Source organism: Heterodontus francisci, chromosome 47 (assembly GCF_036365525.1).
Source record: "Heterodontus francisci isolate sHetFra1 chromosome 47, sHetFra1.hap1, whole genome shotgun sequence".
NCBI lineage: Eukaryota > Metazoa > Chordata > Chondrichthyes > Heterodontiformes > Heterodontidae > Heterodontus > Heterodontus francisci.
Genome location: NC_090417.1, coordinates 13,054,229 through 13,077,680, shown reverse-complemented (window position 1 = coordinate 13,077,680; position 23,452 = coordinate 13,054,229). Strand labels below are relative to the sequence as shown.

Sequence of the window (23,452 nt, the reverse complement as noted above, 5' to 3'; positions counted from 1 at the left end):
GCTGGAAACACAGCACAGTAAACAAGAAGCTCTTCTGCAATTGCCTCAAACTGCTCCATTTTATGTTTCTTCTCTTTTCTGTCCCAATTTGCATGTGTGTATCGCGTGTGCATGCCAGCGTGGTCTCGTCGTATATCTAAGTGTGAACCGTATCAGAGTTTAAGTTTAAGTTTAATAAATTTCCCTTTTCTTCTGTGTAGCCCTGTGCTACTGTTGATTCTTGGAGTGTTTTTGGTATGTCGGCAATAAAGGAAGACCAATGTTTCTGCAGTCGGTTGTACTCCTGCAATCCAGAAACACCTTAAACCAAGACTACTGAGATACATGGGATTCTCGGATTTTTTTGCCAATGTTTTGAGGTTCATATTTTACAATTCTGTACATTTTCCTGTGAAAATGGAAAACCCACAATTTTATTCAACAATTGATAAAATAATGAGTGGAACATGGTACTCCAGACAGCTCTTATTTTGCCAGCATGAAACTGCAGGCTGAATAATCTGTGAACCTTTAGACTCGAAGCTGCTGCACAAGTTAAATGTAACAAACCTGATTGTGCAGCTACTAGGAAACCTGAAGACACATAAGCCAATACTAGCAATCGTTGTTTGAGTTTCTGATGAGGTTCTGTCAATAAACGACTGATGCAACAATCAGGATTCCAACCCAGCCTCCTGCTCAGAGCAGATTAGGTGAAACTGCAGAATGAAAGTCTATAGAAAAAACAGATCTGTCCTGTGACCGGGTCAGGCTATTGGTTTACTACTTCACAGTTAAATAACTTTGGACTTTCCTTTTGGGAGAAAGATTGGAAAGGCTGCTGCTGCCCATGTAAAAGTGAACTTTGTTGTGTATTTGGGGTTGGTTGGTCATTTCATGACAAGACTATATAACAGGTAAGGTAAAGAAGGCTAGCACCAGTTCAAACTTGCTAGTACAACAAGCAATCTGGAAGACAAATGGTATGTTAGCCTTTATTGCAATGTTGATGGAGTGTAAGAGTAAGGAAGTCTTGCAGCAAGTTTATAGGAGTTGGGTGAGACCATACAGGGAGTACTGTGTACAATTTTGGTCTCCTTACTAAAGGAAGGAAATTCTTGCCTTAGAGAGGGTGCAACGAAGGTTCATTAGATTGATTCCTGGGATGAGAGGGCTGTCTTATGAGGAGAGATTGAGTGGAATGGGCCTATATTTCTTGCAGTTTAGAAATATGAGAGGTGATCCCATGGAAACATAAAATTCTTGGAGGGTTAGACAGGGTAGATGCAAGGAGGATATTTTTCCTAGTTGAGAGTTTAGAACTAGGGGACACAGTGTCAGGATAAGAGGTCAGCCATTTAGCACAGAGATGAGAAGGAATTTCTTCACTCTGACATGAACTCTCACATCCTTTAAAAAGTACCTGGATGAGCACTTGGCACGTCATAACATTCAAGGCTTTGGGCCAAGTGCTGGCAAATGGGATGAGGTAGACAGGTCAGGTGTTTTAATGCATCGGTGCAGACTTGATGGGCCGAGGGGCCTCTTCTGCACTGTATGATTCTGTGATGAATCTTTGGAATTCTGTACCCCAGAGGCCTGTGGACGCTCACTCAATGAGTATGTTCAATACTGAGATCGATAGATTTTTGAATGCTAAGGGAATGACGAAATGTGGTGATAAGGTGTGAAAGTGGAGTTGATAGAGAAGTTCAGCCATGATCTTATTGAATAGCGAGAAGGCTCGTGAGGGCCAGATGGCTGACTCTTGCTCCTATTACGTTCTTAAAACAGTAAAGTGGTCATGTCATGAAAGCAGTGTGAGGCTGTCTAATTTGTTTACCATGGTTTGTTGGTTGATTGGCATCCTTCCATCTGTGAAAGGTGATGGACATGCAGCAAATAATCTATTTAAGTGGGGTGTCTTCTCTTGGTGCACCTCTGCTGATGACTGTGAAGGCCAATCCTGGAGAGGTAGGCTGTGCCACAACTGCTGCACGTGAAGCTGCCAAGTGAGGCTGTGAGTTGTTGTTTTTGATGTTGGCGTCTGTTGCCAAGCTGCTGTAGCAACTGGTCATCATGGTCGTGCACACCAGTCCACAGGACATGTTGCTATTTCCCTCTTTCGCCAGCCGGTGACTCCCAAGTCTGATGTTCAACATTTAGGGCCTTCATGTCACGCATACAATCATCCTTAAAGCAGAGCTTTGGGCGCCCCACTGGTTGTCTGGCCCCGGCTACCTCACCAGGCAGGAGGTCCTTGGGTATGCGACCATCTTTCACCCTGCTGATTGGTCCAATCCACCGAAGCTGCCTCTGATTCATACCAATACATTTGGGAGCTCTGCCTTTGAGAGGACTGCCACACTTGTGATTTTGTCTTGCCAGGATACACCCATAATGCGCCGCAGACAGCAAAGATGGAAATTATTGAGCTTTTTTCCTGGTAGCTGTAAGTCGCCCAAGTTTCACAGCCATCCAGCAAGGTGCTGAGAACACAGGCCTTATAAACCCTCAGCTTGGTTCTAAGGGTCAGCTTGGTGTTAATCCATGCGTGTTTTGCAAGTCGGCCAAAGGTGGTATCTGCTTGCCCTATGCGTGTATCGAGTTCTGCATCAAAGGGACAGATTATTTGTCACCGTGGACCCAAGATAGCAGAATTTGCGAAAGTGTTATTTAGTGCGATCAGGGGCAGAGATGAAACACCTTGTCCCTTAACCATGGTTTTCTTGATGCTTATTGTCAAGGAGAACAACCTACAGGCATAGGAGAGACAGGCCTTGAGTCTTTGTCGCTGAGTTTCCATGTGAGCTACTCGCGCAGCATCACCAGCGTAAAGGAGTTCTCTGACCAGTACGCGATGTGTTTTTGTCTTTGATTTCAGCCTTGATAGATTGTAGAGCTTGCCATCTGACTTAGTATGCAAGTGGACTCCTTCCATCTCTGTTGGGAAGGGTAAGATCAGGAGCATGGAGAAGATGATGCCAGCGGAGCCTGTGACTGGCCACTGGTTATACTGGTTTTTCTGCTTCAGCCAATTCCTGGCCAGAAAAAATCACTTGCCTGTGCTGAATTTACTCCTAAGTGACCTACAGTCATCTCAGACTGACCACCTGAGGGGTTTGGCGCATGGAGGTGGGAACCTGGAGGTGGGAAGCAGCGACCTGTAGCTGCTCCCTTCGCACACCTAGAGAACAAGATCATCCCTACTTTTGTGCCAATCTTGGGCCCTGCCGGTTGGTGCCTTCAACATTAGCATCAAGAGCTAATGGCGAAGGGAGTAAATCCAACAAAATCTGGTTGGTGTTTCCCTCAAGTTAGCACCTTCTGGTAACTCCTACAATCGAATAGGCCCCAGACATTTTGACTTTTATCTTTCCTCTGGACACCAGCCAACGAGGTCGAGAGAGGGGTGCAGATGTTTGGCAAGTCTGCACCTCCTGAAACAATGCCTAGGCTGCGCAGCAAACAAAGAAAGGTAACCTTTCGGCTTGTAAGCTGAAATGTGAGCACTACGTGTCCTGGAATGAACAGGGACCCACAATCCGCAGCAAGTGTTTACCATATATTAGGTGACATTAGATCCAAGTAAAAACTATGACCCAAATAAAGATGCTCCATCAGTCAGCACGTTTCCCTCAAGATAATAAATATATGGGATTTAGTTACAGGCAGAACTTTAATTCAAGGGTTCGATTGAGTTCAGTAAAGAAACATGTATTTTGTGATCGTCTCAGGAGACTGGTCCTAATTTAATTCTGGAGCAAAGTTCTGTGCGTGTATCTTTCTGGAGAATGCTCTCTGCCATCGCTTTGCCTTGGTGCCACACAGACTAACTCCACTGCAGTGTCAGGCTGAGTTTCAGAAAGTTCACAGGGCCTGTTGGATTTCTTGAGAAATTTACAAATTTAGATAGAACTTATGGAATGTTTTGAGGGCAAAGGCACTCTCAGTACATCTAAAATTAATGAGAGTGGCGTTCTGAAGGTGTGAGCAAAGCTCCCAGAGTCCCACACATCCAGGCTGTGTCAACGCTGCCGCTACATTGATTCTGTAGATCGGCAGTGCAGTGTAACTCCACTCTAAATGCCATCTGAACTCCTTTCACCACATTAAAAAGGTACTAAATAAATGCAAGTGCTTGTTTGCTTTGCTGATCTTCGAACATGGATCGCAGCCTTACCACAATTCCAGCTATTGGTGTTTCTCAATACAAGTGGATCTCCTATGGCATTGCTCACACTGAGTGAGAGGATGCACTGTCTGATAAGGACCAGAGTGTCAAGCATGCACTGCAGTGCACCACATATTATCCTGCTGCTGAGGTGATCAGCAGATCCCAAGACAGGAAGCCAAATATTTGAAATCTACCCGATCTGGACATCAATTTAAAATGATTATAAGCAGATTGTCAGTGCGTGCTGAATGGCAGCACACGCATTGCCCAGTGTCGGCACATATTACGAAGTGTTGGTGCATATTACCGACTTTTGATTTTCTCTATTCATTCATGGAATCTGGGTGTCACTGGCAAGGCCAACAGTTATGATCCATCCTGAATTGTCCTTGAGAAGGTGGTGGTGAGCCACCTTCTTGAATACAACTGAGTGGCTTGCCATGCCATTTCACATCTAGTTAATTGTCAACCACATGGCTGGAGATGGAGTCATATACAGGCCAGACGGCGTAAGGATGGCAGATTTCTTTTCCGAAGGATGTAGTGAACCGGATGGATTTCATGGTCACCATGACAGATGCAAGCTTTTTATTCCAGATTTATTTAGCAAACTGAATTCAACTTCCTGAACTTTCATGGTGGGATTTGAATTCATGACTCTAGATCATTAGTCCAGGCCTCTGAATTACAAGTCCAGTAACATAACCACTGTGCTACCCTATTCTGTGTGAGTGCCAATTGCCAACCATTGTCTGCTTCATTGAAGTAAAGGACAATTCATAAAGACTTTTATTACTGTATCAAAACAAAATTTGGTCTTGGAAAGAAAAGGTGGGTGGATGGTATAGAGCTTTCCTGCAGGGGTTCATCGTCGCCAAGAACATCGGGCTCTACAGTGGAGTTATGTCAGGATGGACGGAAAAAACATGGGAATTGTTCGAGAGGGAACAACATATTTTGACGTGTCAAATTTTTTGTTCAACTTGCTAGAATGAAAATAAAGACAGAGAAAAAGCAAAGGAGAGCAAAGGATCAACATCTTCAAAACATTCTGAGTGAAACTCAATATACAAGGAGTCTTGTCAGCACAGTTGAAGAAGCCACCGGAGTGAGAGTGCTCCACTTTTCCTGAGCTAATCAGGCTTTGCTAACTCAGTCACAAACTGCAGTTGAAGGACCGAGGCTGCCAAGGTGACCTTCGTCTGGTCTGAGATTAACTGGGATGAGAAACAAGAGTCATAAAGGCTCTTTTCTATTCCCTCCACTGTGTGAATACTGAACACATCAGATTGCCTGTAATCACATGAAAGAGGGTTTGGCTGTTTTTCAAAGCAAAGGGCAACAAAGATATTTTCTTGTCCTTTGAATCGGCAGGCAGTTAAACATGGATCTTAAGTTGCTGATGCTTAGTGCAGGAGATTAGCTGAGACTGGAGAAATATGTGCTAAAGCTCAGAGTGAAAATTTGCACATCTTGAAACAAACTGTGCTTGAAAGCAAAAAATGTTTGAAGGCAAACACTAATCTAACAATTTGTTTGTGGTGGAAGTTTAATTTTAAAAATCTTATTGGTCTATATCATCTTGCGTTTAGAGCGTTGCACTTTAAATGTGTCTTCAGCATAAAACAAAATCTGTCACACATTTTTGATTGGTTCATAACCACGTGATTTACTCAAATGCAAACAGCTAAGAAAAACAACCAGCACCCATCTGGTTTCATACCTACCTTGCTGTATACCCCAACTAGCAACTTGTATCTCGCAAGGTTTCATTTCTCAGCAGCCTTGCCTTTGGGTTCTGATCCATTTCTAGAATCCCTGATCTTCTCCTTGGCCTTCCTTACCATGCGAGAACTTCCCCCAGATGCACCCAACATCCCTCATCCAACGTACCCCTGCCGTTGATTGTCTTGGGCAATTTGCTGGGAGTTTTTTTTTATTTTTTCATTCAGGAGATGTGGGTGTCACTGGCTAGGCCAGCATTTATTGCCCATCCCTAATTGCCTTTAAGAAGGTTGTGGTGAGCAGCCTTCTTGAACCGCTGCAGTCATTGGGATGTTGGTCGGCTCACAGTGCTGTTAGGAATAGAGTTCCAAGATTTTGACCAGTGACAGTGAAGGAACGGTAATATAGTTCCAAGTCAGGATGGTGTGTGGCTTGTAGAGGAAATTGCAGATGGTGGTGTTCCCATGCATCTTCTGCCCGAGGTGACCACCACCATTCACAACTGGATGTGGCAGGACTGCAGAGCTTAGATCTGATCCGTTGGTTGTAGGATCACTGAGCTCTGTCTATTACATGCTGCTTCCACTGTTTGGCATGCAAGTAGTCCTGTGTTGTAGCTTCACCAGGTTGACACCTCATTTTTAGGTATGCCTGGTGCTGCTCCTGGCATGGCCTCCTGCACTCTTCATTGAACCAGGGTTGGTCCCCCGGCTTGATGGAAATAGTAGAGTGGAGGATATGCTGGCCCATGAGGTTACAGATTGTGGTTGAGTGCAATTCTGCTTCTGCTGATGGCCCACAGCGCCTCATGGATGCCCAGTTTTGCATTGCTAGATCTGTTTGAAATCTATCCCATTTAGCAAGGTGGTAGTGCCACACAACACGATGGGGGGTACCCTCATTGTGAAGACAGCACTTTGTCTTCATAAGGACTGTGTGGTGGTCACTCCTACCAATACTGTCATGGACAGATGCATCTGTGACAGGTGGATTGGTGAGGACGAGGTCAAGTAGATTTTTTCCCTCTCGTTGGTTCCCTCACCACCTGCGCAGACCCAGTCTCGCAGCTATGTCCTTAAGGACACGGCCAGCGCGGTCAGTAGTGGTGCTACCGAGCCACTGTTGGTGATGGTCATTGAAGTCCCCCACCCAGAGCACATTTTGTGCCCTTGCTGTTCAACATGGAGAAGCACTGATTCATCAGCCGAGGGGGATGGTAAGTGGTAATTAGCAGGAGGTTTCCTTGCTGAAGTTTGGCCTGACGTCACGAGACGTCACGGGGGCCACAGTCAATGTTGAGGACTCCCAGGACAACTCCCTCCTGACTGTATACCACTGTGCTGCCACCTCTGCTGGATACGTCCTGCCGGTGGGACAGAACATACCCAGGGACGGTAGTGACAGTGTCTGGGACATTGACTGTGAGGTATGATTCCGTGAGGATGACTATGTCAGGCTATTGCTTGACTAGTCTGTGGGACAGCTCTCCCAACTTTGGCACAAGCCCCCAGATGTTAGTAAGGAGGACTTTGCAGGGTCGACAGGGTCTAAGTCGATGCCAGGTGTTCCGTCCAGTTTTATTCCTTTTCTTAGACTTTGTAGTAGTTTGATACAACTGAGTGGCTTGCTCGGCCATTTCGGAGGGCAGTTAAGAGTCAACCACATTGCTGTGGGTCTGGAGTCGCATTTAGGCCAGACCAGGTAAAGACGGCAGATTTCCTTCCCTGAAGGACATGTGTGAACCAGATGGGTTTTTGCAACAATCGACACTGGTTTCATGGTCACCACTAGACTAGCTTTTTAATTCCAGATTTTTTGTATTAAATGAATTCAAATTCCACCATCTTAAGTGAGTGACATTCACTTACGGCTCAGTGTTCTACCCATTGCAATAATTAAACCTGCTGCACTCCCTGCCTTGTATGCCAACTGCTGGAATGTAGTTACCCAGTGCCATGGCATTATTCATGTGGTTGTTACGGATCTCCGAGTGAGTGGGGTTCGGGGACCACATGGCTGCTGTTGGCCAGAGTGAATCCGAAATTAGTTTTTAAAAAAATGGATATGCAAGTATTTATTATTGGTAAAATTATTGATAGAGGTATAAATGGACATGGGGATAGTGCGGGAAGGTGGGTTGAGTCAGAAGATCAGTCATGATTGTATTGAATGGTGGAGCAGATTTGAGGAGCCAAATGGCTTAGTCCTGCTTCTATTTCCGATGTCCTTAAATGGAATCATAATCAATGGATCAGGAGAAATAAAACAGAAGCCAAGAACCAAGACTGAAAATAACATAACAAAAATTAGTTGGGAACAAATTAAGAATTGATAGGACAAAAATTGTTTTCCGAATTTGTTAGCAGGATATGGGCAACACGAGCATGTTTGCATTTACAGTTTATTCCTTAATGTCCTGAGGGTTTTAAGGGTTAACCATACACAAAAATCACATGGAGGCCAAACCAAAAACTTAGTGGCAAATTCCTTCAGCTGAAGGAATGAGCCAATTGGACTTTTGTAACATGCGAATAAACTAGTTGGATTTTTTTAAACAGGTTAATGAACCAGGTGAATTCTTAATCCCACAGATTTCATGATTTTCTTTCTGGTGCTGGCCCCTCAATTTCCAGGTTTATTGAATTCTACTTCAAAGCTTACCATGGTCGAATTTGAGCTTGGCTTTTTCTGATTCAGAACTGTAAAGCCTATACTGCCATAACCATCTGCCGGATTAGTGTATCTGCAGTTGAACTGCAAAAAATGGATCAGAAATGTCAAATTGTGCTGAAGTCTGGACAAGTACTTCATTTTCACGTTGGAAATATTTTTAACTCTTTGAAGATGTTATTTTTGGTTTGAAAGACAGAAATAGAATAAACTTCAAAATCTGGAAAATATACCAAATAAAGTGTGAAAGATCTAAATGTTGTCAGGAAGACAGGCCCCTAAAACCTTCCAGAAAATAAATCTCAAGCTATCAGCTCTCATATAGCCCTTTCGCCTTTTTCCCCGACTGAGACAGGAGATAGATTTTTGGTATAGATGCTGCCAGACCTGCTGAGTGATTCCAGCATTTCTTGTTTTTGTTGTGATAGATTTTTGGACATGTCTTAAGTTATAACAAGTCTGTGCACACCACCACTTCTTGTGTACCTGCATAATGTAGGTCAGCTGTTCCCCAAATAGACACAATCAGGTTCTCATGAAGTGGGGAGCGGGAAGGGGTCTTGGCTGTAAAGTATGGTCATTGTTGTAGAACCAGAGGAAATAATTTTGTGCTGATATCAGCAGAGTCCTGAATTTAAGAAATGTAGGTTGTACCACTCCTGCTGCACAATCGGTTACTGTTTACGCTGCCTCAACGCATCTGTGGCAGGCGGGTTTTTCTTCGCTTGCTGACATAAACCAAGTGAACAAGCTGCGGGAATGTGGAGACCAATTTGCAGTTGAAACTCTCCAAAATCATACTGAGATTCCACAACTTGTGTGCGAGCAAACAGGCTTATCCGAATCACAGATAGGGGTGAGTCATACAGTGTTCTTCGATGTTAAGTTTATTCACTAGTATCAAACTGGCGCCGTGCGATTTAGGTTGCTTTCTGTGTGAAGCAATATGTTATGTCAGCCGAGAAAATAAAATGCTCTGGTTCTGTGCAAAGTGTTGTTGCTTACAAAGAGGAGGGTGTGCATGGGGCTTGAATCTACTCAGCAAAAATGTTTGTAAATCTCTGATGTCGGTTGTCGTCAGGCCTTTTTTTGAACTGTTAGCTTTGTGGGGGCTGAGCCAATTATGTCAAGAATGTTATTCTACTTTGGCAATGATGTCATGTGTGGTACGTTGAAGAAGAACAACAATATGAATATTAGGTCCATCAAGCTTAAGCCATCCAGACATGGTGTAATCATAAACACCATTGACCCAATCCCAACCTTGCAATGCCCTGGGACAGGCAAAAATATTGGACAGAACAACTTAAAGTATGGGACAGTTTTATTTGTGCATCCCTCTGGTAGTGGGATATTGTGTTGGTCACTTTTATAACATCAACCTCATACATTGAGAGAACAACATCATCTATTTCCCCCGTCCCATTCAAATCTTCTGACTTTTGCTTGTGTATGCTTTCATGGGAACGAATGATCCTCCAGGATCTGACTCAAGTTCCCATTCTTCAGGTGTGAATGTAGACTGTTACTGTCAGTAATTCATTCACCATTGAGCTGACCTTCGAGCCCAATCCTATTCTTGCCCAACGCATGTCCTTTCTACCAGAGGATACTGGGTGACAATCAACTGAGAAGAACCAACCGTACTTTTACTCATGCCCAGCAGAGCGATGCTGAAAGCCATTGTAACATCCTGACCCATGTTCCTCATTCATATCTCCCACAGTGGCACAGTGGTTAGCACTGCAGCCTCACAGCTCCAGGGACCTGGGTTCAATTCTGGGTACTGCCTGTGTTAAGTTTGCAAGTTCTCCCTGTGACTGCGTGGGTTTTCGCCAGGTGCTCTGGTTTCCTCCCACAGCCAAAGACTTGCAAGTGGTAGGTAAATTGGCCATTGTAAATTGCCCCTCGTGGTGGTAGGGAATATGGGATTACTGTAGGGTTCGTATAAGTGGGTGGTTGTTGGTTGGCACAGACTCGGTGGGCCGAAGGGCCCGTTTCAGTGCTGTATCTCTAAATCAAATCAAACTGGGAGTGCAGGATCAGTAAATATAATCTATAATTATTAATAATTTTGCTTATGAACATACTTCCTGTCCACAAACCTCGAACTGTTGTCACAACTTTTTGTCACTTTCTCTGTCAGGGTTAACATTGAAATGGCCTATATAAGCAATTTTGTAAATGAATTAATGAAATCATATCAAATGCGTTTCAAACAAAAGAATCATTTTCAATTTTTTCTTAGTCACAGAAATGTTTCATGTCTAAAACAAGGTGGAATCCTGGGCTTTATAAATAGAGACAGAGTTCAAAAGCCAGGAAGTTATGCTAACCCGGTATGAAACACGAGTTCAGCCCAAGCTGGCATGCTGTGTCCATTTCTGGGCATCACATCAGGATGGATGTGAAGGCTTTGGAGAGGGTACAGAAGGGATTTGCTAGAACTGTTCCTGGGATGAAGGACTAGAATTATGTGAATAGACTGGAGAGCCTAGAGTTTTTCATATAAGCAGAGATAGGTAAGAGGAGATTTGATAGAGGTGTTCAAAACCATTAGGAGTTTGGATCGCGTAAATAAAGGCAACATGCAGGTGCAGCCGGCTGTGCGGAAGGCAAATGGCATGTTGGCCTTTATTGCAAGGAGATTGGAGTACAGGAATAAAGAAGTCTGACTAAAATTGTACAGGGCTTTGGTGAGACCGCACTTGGAATACTGTGAGCAGTTTTGGTCTCCACATTTCAGAAAGGATATACTGGCACTGAAGGCAGTGCAACGAAGATTTGCTAAATTGGTCCCTGGGATGAGGGGGTTGTCCTGAAGGTCGGCTCGACCTGAGCCCAACAGAACCACATCCGACCCCAAGCCTGACCTGGCCCAAGTCCTTCCATTTTTTTCCGTGCCCGACCATCAGTTAACCTCCCTTCAGTTTTTCACTTTGTTGCTGATCTGCACAAGCTAAAACTAACTGTAACAAAACCACCTTTCTAGTCCAAAGATTACATGAACAGTGGAGCCATTTACCTGAGGTTGTGATATAGCATGTCCGAACTAGTCCGACCCAACTCAAGCCCGAATGGTGGACCCGAAAATGTGACCCGACCCGAACCCGACACATGTCGTTCGGTCCCGTCGGGTTCAGGTCGGGTAGCCGGCCTTTAGGTTGTCCTATGATGAGAGGCTGAGTAAATTGGGCCGATATTCTCTGAAGCTGAGAAGAATGAGAGGCAATCTAATTGAGACATACAAGATTCTGAAATGGCTTAATCGGATAGAAGCTGAGAGATTGTTTCTGCTGATCGGGGAATCTAGAATGCAGGGGCACAGTCTCAGGATAAGGGGCAGATCATTCAGGACTAAGATGAGAAGACATTACTCCACTCAAAGGGTTGTGAATCTTTGGAATTCTCTACCCCAGAGGGTTGTGGATGCTCCATTGTTGAATACATTTAAGGCTGGGATAGACAGATTTTTGGTCTCGCAGGGAATCAAGGGATATGGGGAGCGGGCAGGAAAGTGGAATTGAAGCCCAAGATCAGCCATGATCGTATTGAATGGCGGAGCAGGTTCAATGGGCCATATGGTCTACTTCTGCTCCCATTTCTTGTGTTCTTGTGAAACTGTTTCCAATGACTGAAGGATTGAGAACCAGAGGACACGGATTTAAGGTGATTGACAAAAGCATCAAAGGTGTTAAGAGGAAACATTTAACATAGCCATTTTTTGATGGAGATGACAGGGTTGAGACAGATGAAATAAAGAGAAACTGTTTCCAATAGCTGAAGGGTCGCGAGCCAGAAGACACGGATTTAAGTTGATTGGCAAAAGAACCAGAGGCGACATGAGAAAAAACTTTACTACGCAATGAGGGGTTAGGATTTGGAATGCACTGCCTGATTGGATGTTGGATACACATTCAATAGTAGCCTGCAAAAGGGAATTGGATAAATATTTGAATGGGAAAAAAATTGCAAGGAAGTGAGACTGACGGGATTACTCTTCACAAGACCGGGCGCCTTCTGTGCTGTACTAATTTATTATTCTGTGATTCCAAACCTTCATTACGGTTTTTTCTTGAAGGCTTCATTCATTTTCCAAAGCCTGACTTGAACTAGATAATTTGACCCAGAGCAGTTACGCTATTTGCTCAAGCCAGAATGTGCAGTCTGAGAATGTAAAGTCAAATTATTACAATACTTCTCTCCCAGCCTTTGATAGTTTTGAAAAGCAACAACATAGATTCTATTTGAAGAAAAGCAAGAGGATGAATTTCTAAAATTTTATTCAGGTAAAATTTATTTAGAGTGCCTTTTTTTGTTTGTGCGAGAATACATGACAGACTGTACTTATTACATATTTATTGTTACTTCAGCTTTGAATTATAAATAGAAACATAGGACCAAAAGGAGGCCATTCAGCCCCTCGAGCCTGTTCCGCCATTCCATTAGATCACGGTTAATCTGTGTCTAAACTCCATTTCCGCCCCCCCTTGGTTCCATCACCTTGAGTACCTTTTCTGGACAAATATCTTATCAATCTGAGTTTTGAAATTTTCAGTTGACCCCTATCCTCACCAGGTTTTTGGGGAAGGAAATTCCAGATTTTCACCACCCTTTGTACAAACATGTGCTTGTTGACATCACCCTTGAGAAGCTCTAATTTAAAGTTTACGCCCCCTCATCGGAGGAAATAGTTGCTCTCAATAGAAACATAGAAAATAGGAGCAGGAGTAGGCCATTTGGCCCTTCGAGTCTGCTCCGCCATTCATTATGATCATGGTTGATCATCCAACTCATTAGCCTGTTCCTGCTTTTGCCCCATACCCTTTGATCCCTTTAGACCCAAGAGCTACATCTAACTCCTTTTTGAAACCATTCAATGTTTTGGCCTCAACTGCTTTCTGTGGTAGCGAATTCCACAGGCTCACCACTCTCTGGGTGAAGAAATTTCTCCTCATCTCAATCCTGAAAGGTTTACCCCGTAACCTTAGACTATGACCCCTGATTCTGGACTCCCCCACCATCGGGAACATCCTCCCTGCATCTACCCTGTCAAGTCCTGTTAGAATTTTATAGGTTTCTATGAGATCCCCCCTCACTCTTCTGAACTCCAGCCTCTACAATCCTAACCCAATCAATCTCTCCTCATACGTCAGTCCCACCATCCAGGAATCAGTCTGGTAAACCTTCGCTGCACTCTCTCTATAGCAAGAACATCCGTCTTCCGATAAGGAGACCAAAACTGCACACAATATTCCAGGTGTAGCCTCACCAAGGGCCTGGATAATTGCAGCAAGACATTCCTGCTTCTGTACTCGAATCCTCTCGCTATGAAGGCCAACATACCATTTGCCTTTTTTACCGCCTGTTGTACCTGCATGCTTACCTTCAGCGACTTGCGTATGAGAACACCCAGGTCTTGTTGCATATCCTCCCCTCTCAGTTTATAGCCGTTCAGATGATAATCTGCCTTCCTGTTTTTGCTACCAAAGTGGATAACCTCACATTTATCCACATTATACTGCATCTGCCATGCATTAGTCCACTCACTCAACTTGTCCAAATCACCCTGAAGTCTCTCACAACTCACCCTCCCACCCAGTTTTGTGTCGTCTACAAATTTGGAAATATTACATTTAGTTCCCTCATCTAAATCATTAATGTATATTGATTTTGATTTATTTTTTGATTTAGAGATACAGCACTGAAACAGGCCCTTTGGCCCACCGAGTCTGTGCCGACCATTAACCACCCAGTTTATACTAATCCTACACTAATCCCATATTCCTACCACATCCTCACTTTTCCCTATATTCCCCTACCACCTCCCTATACTAGGGGCAATTTATAATGGCCAATTTACCGATCAACCTGCAAGTGTTTTGGCTGTGGGAGGAAACCGGAGCACCCGGAGGAAACCCATGCTGGGAGAACTTGCAAACTCCACACAGGCAGTACCCAGAATTGAACCCGGGTCGCTGGAGCTGTGAGGCTGCGGTGCTAACCACTGCGCCGCCCTAGCTAGGGTCCTAGCACCGATCCCTGCAGTACCTCACTAGTCACTGCCTGCCATTCAGAAAAAGACCCATTTATCCCTACTCTTGGTTTCCTGTCCTCCAACCAATTTTCGATCTATCGCAATGCACTAACCCCAATCCCATGCGCTTTAATTTTACACATTAATCTCTTATCTACCCTAACAAACCCTTGATTCAGCTCAAACACCTCAACTCGATCACACCTTCATTTTCTGTATTAAAAGACAATACAAGTTGACTCTGCATAAACGTCCGAAAGTGTATTAAGATGATACACATTGTCTTTCTAATTTGACATTAAAAAATACTGACTTGAATTTTTGAAATCAGCCTAATCTTGAATTATGATCCGATGACCACCCTGTGTTTAGAAACATTTTAATTGAAAAGACACCGAACTATTTATCTGGGAATCTATCATAAACATCACATTTAGTCTTTGCAGCCATCACTCAGAAAATTAACAAACCAGTTCTGACAGACCTGGGACCTCCACTCCCCCAGGTGCACCATTTATTTCTACCCAAGGCATCTCATCTTGTTGATTGTCCCTCCTTCATGATGGCAATAGCAACATTGCAATAGTTGTGGAACGCCTGCAGAGCTTCTTTGCTGCTCAGTCATTGTCAGCCCCTTTGTACAAAGACGATTTTCCCAGAAATGTTAGCTCACAACTATAATCTACCCTACAGCCATGCAGGCCAGCTAAAAGAAGTAGGAGCCCCTTGAGCCAGCTTTTTAACAGGGGACATATGGTTGTACATGGGTTATCGGCAGTTCAAGGGTAGGAGCTCTTTCATGCATGATGTAACATGATTCACTCACTTTGTCCTTGACCCTTAAACTGAACCTTGAACTGGCATGGCCAAGACATAGCAGTGCTTGTCTTAAAGTTATAGTTCTCCTTCAAACCACATCTCCAAACTGATTGGCATCACTATGTACTTTGGGCAGAGGTAAAAGTGAGTCTATTGTTAGCTAGGATATCACTTGGGAATGAGTAATAACTAAGTAAAGAGATATGTACTGGAAATCTGGAATAAACACAGAAAATGTTAGAAATACTATGATAATCAACATCTCAAAGAGGAATTAGTTAGTGGGATCTCCACCAGAAATGACACAATTAAAGTGATATAGCAGTGCTTGATGAAAAGATGCAGTCGAACTGTGAACCAAGTTTGCTCATTTAGAATAAATAAAAACAAAAAGTGCTGGAAATACTCAGCAGGTCTAGCAGCATGTGTGGAGAGAGAAGCAAAGTTAACGTTTCAGATCTGTGACCTTTCATCAGATCTCATTTAGATGGTTGGTACGTCCAAGATTTTTCAAAAGTTTTCTTTCAATGATAGCTTATTTCATCCATGGTTGGAACAGTTCCTTTATTCCATAAGAGCCATACAATACATGATCTAGAAAAGAGAAGGCTGATGGGTGACCTGATAGAGGTGTGAAAGATTATGAAAGAATTTGATGGGGTAGACATCGGGAAAATGTTTCCACTTCCGGGGCAAGATCAGAACGAGGGGTCATAAATATGATAGTTCAAAATAAATTTAATAGAGATTCAGGACAAACTTCATTATACAGAGAGTGGTTAAAATATAGAACTCACCACTACTAGATGTGCTTATCTAACTTTGCCTTAAATACATGAGGGAGAAAAGAATAGAATATGTTGATGGTGTTAGATGAAGAAGGGTGGAAGGAGGGTCATGTGGAGCACAAATACTGACATGGATTTGTTGAGCCGAATGGCCTGTTTCTGTACTGTAAATAATTTGGAATACTTTGTGATACCTACCATGCAACAGTTAATGTATTTGAATATATGCACGTACACGTGTGCATGTGTGTAGTAAACACCTGCCTTGAGCATGTTTTGAATTGAGGAAAGCAAGCTACAATTTGGCTGACTAAGATTTATAACAAAATCTCACACAAAATGTGTTCTCGAAATTTACGATAGATTTTTTTTCACATCAAACTGACTTCTGTCTTGGTATTTCTATTCTGCAAAGTGCCTTGGGACATTTATGACTCTGAATTACTGAACGCATTGAGGCTTTGTATACTGATCTTTGCACAGCATAACGGGTGCAGATTTCTTCCAAGTGATTCCTAAATGCTAAAATGTTCCTTTTTTTGGGGGGTAAAAATATTTTGGGAAAGAATGGACGATATGATCAGCATCAGACACATTCCTGCTGTCATGGTCAAAATCTATCCTTCACCGAAATGCCTGCAACAGATTATCTGGTCATTTATCTCAATGCTGTTTGTGGAACTAGACTGTGCACAAACTGGCACAGGATGTGCCTACATTACAACAGTGACCATTATTCAAAATTAAGTCATTGCCTGTGTGGCACTTTGTGATGTACTGAGTCCATGAAAAGTGCTCCCCAGCAGACATACCCAAAGGGGGTTAACAAGCCTTGCTTCTATTCGCTTCTGTCTCCTGTTAGTTCTCCCACTGTGAAGCAACCTGGAGTGCACCTTCACAAACACTTCTAGTTAGTGATGCAGTGCCCAATGGTGTGGGATATTTCTGAGTCTTGCAGCAACATAGAACAACTCCCAGCTCTCCTGAATTGTATGTCCATTTTCTATCCTCAGCACTCCGGGTATATGACTGCAGGGAAGGGGCATTTACTTTTTTGTTACTTCTTGTTAGAAGTCTATAAACACTTCAGAAAAGATTGAATGCGTGCTCTATGATATTTAGATCACACATCCTGTTTCAAATTTTTTTGCTCTTTATGTTCCAGACACAAGAAGTTCAGACAAATGCATTAATTTATTTCCTACTAATATTACACAATGTGACATCAATCTCCTAAAATTTGCAGGTCACTTTTTTTCCAAGAATGTAGTTTCCCTTCAAGTGATTGTTGAAAAACATTGGGGAACTGCTGCTTGCTCAGATATTGCATATCCTCCGAGGTCATGGCGTAATCTAATTTGGTTCAAATGAAATACTTTCCACATTGCTGCACATGGTAAAAGCTGCTCCACCTATTGCGTTTCAGAAGCAAATTGTTTTGCTAGCCCAGTCAATTATGGGTCATGGAACTATTTTTCACATTCTCATATCACCTTGGTTTAAACAAATGTTATGACAGGACTGGTTCTTCTGGAGTTCATAGCTGCTATAGGGATCATCCTTATGCAGCAATTTGAAATGTGTTGGCCGTGCAATTTTGCTTCCCGTTTGTTGCACATCACAAAATAATTTCCAGTTAAGTACTCAGTGAGAATGCACTTCAAATTGATCGGAAAGAAAAAGGATGATTAACATTTGTAAATCCTATTACATCCAAAAAGTTACTCTACCTTTGCTCTTTCAGACACAGACTGACAGGTACATTTCCAGCAAATCCTGTTTTTATTTCAGACATTCAATTATTGCAATATTTCTTCGAATTTCTACAAAGCTCAGTGGGGGATGAATTCTCTGATCGCTGTGTGCAACAACGTCGTGACTGCTTCTGTGAAAGCTCTCTTCTGGTCTGTATCTCCAGTGAAGTGGTAGATGTGCTTTTTGTGACATTTGCCATGTCCGTACACATTGTAACCAGAGCAATTTGTCTCCCATTACTGAACTGAGTTATGTATTTGGTCGTCCTGTGAAAGCTTGGCAAGAGACTTAATGTGGTCGAATAAAGTCAAAGGGTAATGATTATTATTGAAAGAAAGATCGACTCTTGATATCAGTTCAATTGTCAAAGAGGTTTTTGTTTATCTGGGATATTCAAGAGCAGGAACATAAATTTGAAGTTAAATATGCCATTTTTAACCAATTAATATAAAATAATTATGATGCATTGAAACATTTGTATTCTTATGAACAAATTTAAACTCCATTGAATGTACCCTGTGCATATACAATGTGAACACATTCCTATGATATTGTTTCAGCCATTGCTTTTAAGGAAGCACGTTAATGCCTCTGTTAAAATGAAGAGGTTTTATATGAATGTGTTCAGCCTCCTTAAGCTAGTGTTCTCAGTCTAATTTGAAGACTCAGTGGTGAATTTATCTTGGTTTTTGAAATGCACAATTGCTCTTATGCTGGATGTCTGCTTTCCTTAACTCTTGTCTTGTATCTGAAAAACATGCAGTTTTCTTCGTGACTGGTGATGCCTCAAAATGGTTTGGTCTGGTTTCCAAGTCAATTAAAGAAAAGCAGAGCGACATAATAGGAGACAATATAGGGGAACTCATGGCCCCACATGAACGGAAAAGACCATTACAGACTATCTAAGTCAAGAAAATATCATAGGCCTCTCCATGCCCCTCAGCAGCATTTCTAAATCCACAGGATTTGGGAGATAAAGTTATATTTCAGGGCCATCCCTAGTTGCTCTGAGGGCAGTGAGAGTCAACCAAGTAATGTGGGATGGAGTCACATCTCGGCCAAATCAGGTAGGGGTGACAGGTGCCTCTGTGAAGGACTTCTATGAACTGCTTGGTCTTTTGTAATGATGCAACAGCTTTCATGCCAGCCCACAAATTATCAGATTTATTGAATTTGCGTCCATGACTTGCCGTGGTGGGATTTGAACTCATGACCTGCAGGTAGCTCATCCAGTACGATAGTCATTCTGTCATCAAAACCTGTGAATACAGTATGGAATGGACTTGAACTGCAGTATAATGTACGAGATGCCACATCAATTTGGCGATATCACCTTGATTTCCATTTTACACCAACATTATTGCACTCAACGAGCACTTGATAGGAAAACGAGATGACAGTTGCAGATATTTTTGTTTGCAGTGTTTGTACATGGCTCAGAATCAGGCGAGCCATGAATCGGTTGCTTATTGTGTTGTCAGTGTATTGATCAACAATACTGGCCTGAATTTTACTAGCGCTTTGAACTTGGTGGCCTCCCGACATGGAAGTGGCGCCGAGGAGCCCCCGCGATATTATGCGTGGGGGGGCTCATTTAAATGGAGGGGTAGCTGCCATGTCCCCGGCAACGGCATCCGGCACCACTGCGCAGGCGTCGGTGTCTTTTTTCAAGATCTTTAAGCCCTTAGAATTTATTTTAAATTTTAAAGGTACAGTATTAAGGATTTTTTATGAACACGTAATAAAGATATGGAAGCCCTTTCCCAACCCCCCCATGGTCATTTAATTGGCCCTGATTGACAAAACTGACTTCATTCCCTCCCCGAACATTCCCCTGCAACCTTCTGACGTTGGGCCTCTAACCCCTCCCCACCATTCTCACAGCCAATTAAAATTGTCTTTTACGCTCCCCCATCCCTCTCACCCTGAAAATTTTATTCCTCCCCCCTCCGCACCAGGTTCTCGCCTCAGAACTCTATGGGGTTCCGAAGGCGCGCGAAGCACGAACGGTGACCTTAAAATTGGCGTGGGACGGCTGCTGCCGACAGGTAAGTACATTTACATATCATTATTTTGAATTTAAATATTTAGATGAAGGGCCCGCCACCGGTAATATGCGGTGGGTCCTTGTCAACGACGGAGTTCGAGGCGGGCCTCTCCCTGCGCCACGACCCACGGCGTCGAGGGGCTGGTAAAATTCAGCCCACTATGTTCAGAAAAGTTATTACTGCAGCAAAATGTAACCCAAAATACCAGATTTCTCTTTGAAGAATTAACGTACGATCTCTATCCCTTGGCTGGTAATCATTAAATGCTTGACTGCTTTCCTGTTTGAATTTCCAATGATTCTCCTCTTTTTTTGTAGAAAGGTGAGACAAAGAAAACAAATAGACATAATAAAAAAAACCGAAGACTATGTTTTCCAATGAAAATTATGGTTTCATGTGCATTCTTTACAAGACAAAATCTTTGAGTGGCTCAGTACCAGGTTTTACTGTTATCCCTTGGCTTCTGGGAGCTTGAGGTTCTCCAAACCTCTCCAACAATTTCCTCTGTTGTAACACTGCACTGTTTGCCTGTTAGTTCATGTCTACTTATTTCACTCTGCTGCAATTCTCAAAAGGTTGCAAAAGAAAAGCATGGTTGGCTACTGGCATTTATTTCTCATCTGCAAACGTAATGCTATGAATCCCCTTGAAACACTGCATTAATCAGTGTTTACTGAGGCTGTGGAAATTCCTCTGATTGATGTGGTGTGACACTATGGATACGTTTGTCAAAGTGTCTAACTGTGGATACTTCCAGAGAAATTGGAAATATGTTTTCTTAGATCTCACGAGAAATGTTAAACAGAGGAAAGCTTATGAGCAACTTCACAGTATTATCACAGAGATCAGGGGAACCCGAGGTTGCTGAGGAACATTACATGCTTTTGTTAGACTTTTCTTTTTTTTATCTAAAGGAGGTGTGACCTGGAGCAGAGTACAACTGCTAATTGGACCCTTAATATTTAGTTCAACCATTACAAAATTTGAGTAAAGCATTGACTCCATTCTCTTTGTCCCTACTTGCTGGTCTCTGCTCATGCCAGTCTCAGATTGGTTGCCCAATGGCTGCCTGGGTAACTGCGTCATTTTATGACCAATGTTGTGGTAAACGTAGCAAGTGGTAGACATGCTCATGGGCCTATCCCCCCTCATACCATGCTGTAGCGTGCTAGGTTGAGCTAATGCACTGCAGTTGGTTTTTGTTACAGCAAAAATAATCAGGAATTCTATCTCAAACTTTTTCTTTTGCAGAAAAACAGTTCTTGGCAAAGAAAAGCAGTCAATTTCACAGAGAAAAGAAGGACTCTTTAATGGTGAGTTAACAGAGTCAATCTCGTTGCCTTCAAATAAAGAAAGACTTATCTTTATGTAGCACCTTTCACAGCTTCAGAAAGTTCGAAAGTACCGTACAGCCAATGAAGTACTTAGAAGTACTGCAGTGGTGGTTTTGGGCGAGCAGCATCAAACTGGCATCCCTCTGACACCGTTCCCCTATTCACCTTTCCCCCCAGTGTCATTCCCTATCTGGCACAGTGAAGAAGCAGAACTAATGAATCCAGCAGCAGCCTGTAAGACCCATGCTAAAGGATTTATATGAGCTCCGTTGACATCTGCTGAAATTTTTTTTTTAGCATAAAAGCGCCTTTAAATGTCACTGTATTCTCAGTTTTTTTTCATTCTGCCTATGCCTGCCTCCCCCACAAAAAAACAATGTTTTCTTTTGAGCATTTATGAAGTTAAATAAACTTACTTTCAAAGTGATGTTAACCTGCTTTTTTTTTTAAACAAAATGTAATTCAGAGAAGACTTCCCATTCAGTTTCTGGCTACCAACTACTGCACTGCAGCAAGCCTCTTTTCCAGCATCTGTTTTTATTTCACGTAAAATTCGTAAAACCTATTTGTCCAGTCCCGTGGACTGACATGTGGCAGGGAAATGAAGCAACTCGTACAATGGACAAGCCCTCCCAAAAAATTATACGTTGGTCTTTATGGAATAAATCGAGCGCCTTTAGTGCTGCAAAGCATCAAAGTCTTCCAAGGTCAATTCAATTTTGCCTTTCAAAAAGTTTATCAAAAGAGGGAAATGATTTTATCAAACTTGGAACTAAGTTAAGACTATCTCCGAGGCTAATCTCGGGGGAGGAGGAAAGGGATTACTCACAAATCTTCTTAAGAGGGTTTCACTGTATTTCTGGCCAAAACCAGCTTTAATATGAGCCCTAATTCTCATTTGGTAAACTTTTAAATGCTATTTTTTTCCGTGTTCACTCATACAGATGCTCACAGCCCAGACTGGAGCTGCAATCTATCATTCTGGAATCAATTACACAGAACAGGGTCAGATGGGTATTGCTTACCCTGAGGCTACGAGTTCAATTCATAATGGATTAATTTTCAATATTAAATTATATGATCAAAAGATAAAAGAGACTTAAATAATGAGTCGGCTTCCATTTTCATATCTTTTTTCCAACAAGGTCAGTTTACTTTAGTTAATAATAATTAAATTGAACGATTTGGCTGTGCTGGCGATTGAAGCCAAATGTAAGACCATATAAGATGAGAGGTGAAATTAAGTGCCACAGTCCCGCCACTGAAGCCCTCTTTTTTTCCTGCCTGCTGCTCTTGTGATTTATTTCCTGCCCACAAATAAAACCCAACCTGGTGATGGAAAGAAAGACTGACTTACATATTGATCTCAGCTTGTTCCAACTTTCAGAAATGTCTGGAAGACCCTCAAGTGTAATAAGTGACTGTGACCGTTAGATAGGCAAATGCACAGCAAGATCCCACAAACAGCCATGAGGAGATAACGACTAGATAATGTTACTTCTGGGCAATGACTGGCCAGAATAGCAGGAGTGCCACCTGCCATTCTTTGAGAAGTTGAACGGGAGATTTAATGTCAACCTGAACCACAGTCTTCACATCTTATTCTCAGGTCAGGCCAGAAGACAGTGCAGCACTCACTCAGAGCTGCTTTGCAACGTTAGTGCTAATTAAGCACTTCAGCCCTGGACTGAGGCTTCAGCCCACAACCTACTGACTCGGGGCAAAAAACTACCATCTGAACCCAGATGTCACTAATGCTATATGGAAAAAATGTCTGATGTGGGGAATCTGGAATACATACGAATATATGAATTTGGAGCAGGAGTAGGCCACTCGGCCCTTCGAGCCTGCTCCACCATTAGCTGATCTGATTGTAACCTCAACTCTCCATTCCTGCCTACCCCCAATAACCTTTTACCCCCCTTGCTTTTCAAGAATCTATCTACCTCTGCCCTAAAATTATTCAAAGACTCTGCTTCCACTGCCTTTTAGGAAGAGAATTCCAAAGACGCACGACCCTCAGAAAAAATTTCTCCTCATCTCTGTGGGCGACCCCTTATTTTTAAACAGTGACCCCTAATTCGAGAATCTCCCTCAAGAGGAAACATCCTTTCCACATT

At 42.7% G+C, this 23,452-nt stretch overlaps 1 long non-coding RNA gene across 1 annotated transcript; it reads left to right on the top strand.

Annotated features, from left to right (window-relative positions):
• The first annotated feature begins 808 nt into the window (after positions 1-808).
• On the top strand, positions 809-22,383 carry LOC137357215 (uncharacterized). Its single transcript, XR_010971154.1, has 3 exons — positions 809-896; positions 21,250-21,311; positions 22,277-22,383. It is a non-coding gene; the product is annotated as an uncharacterized lncRNA (long non-coding RNA).
• The last annotated feature ends 1,069 nt before the right edge of the window (positions 22,384-23,452 follow it).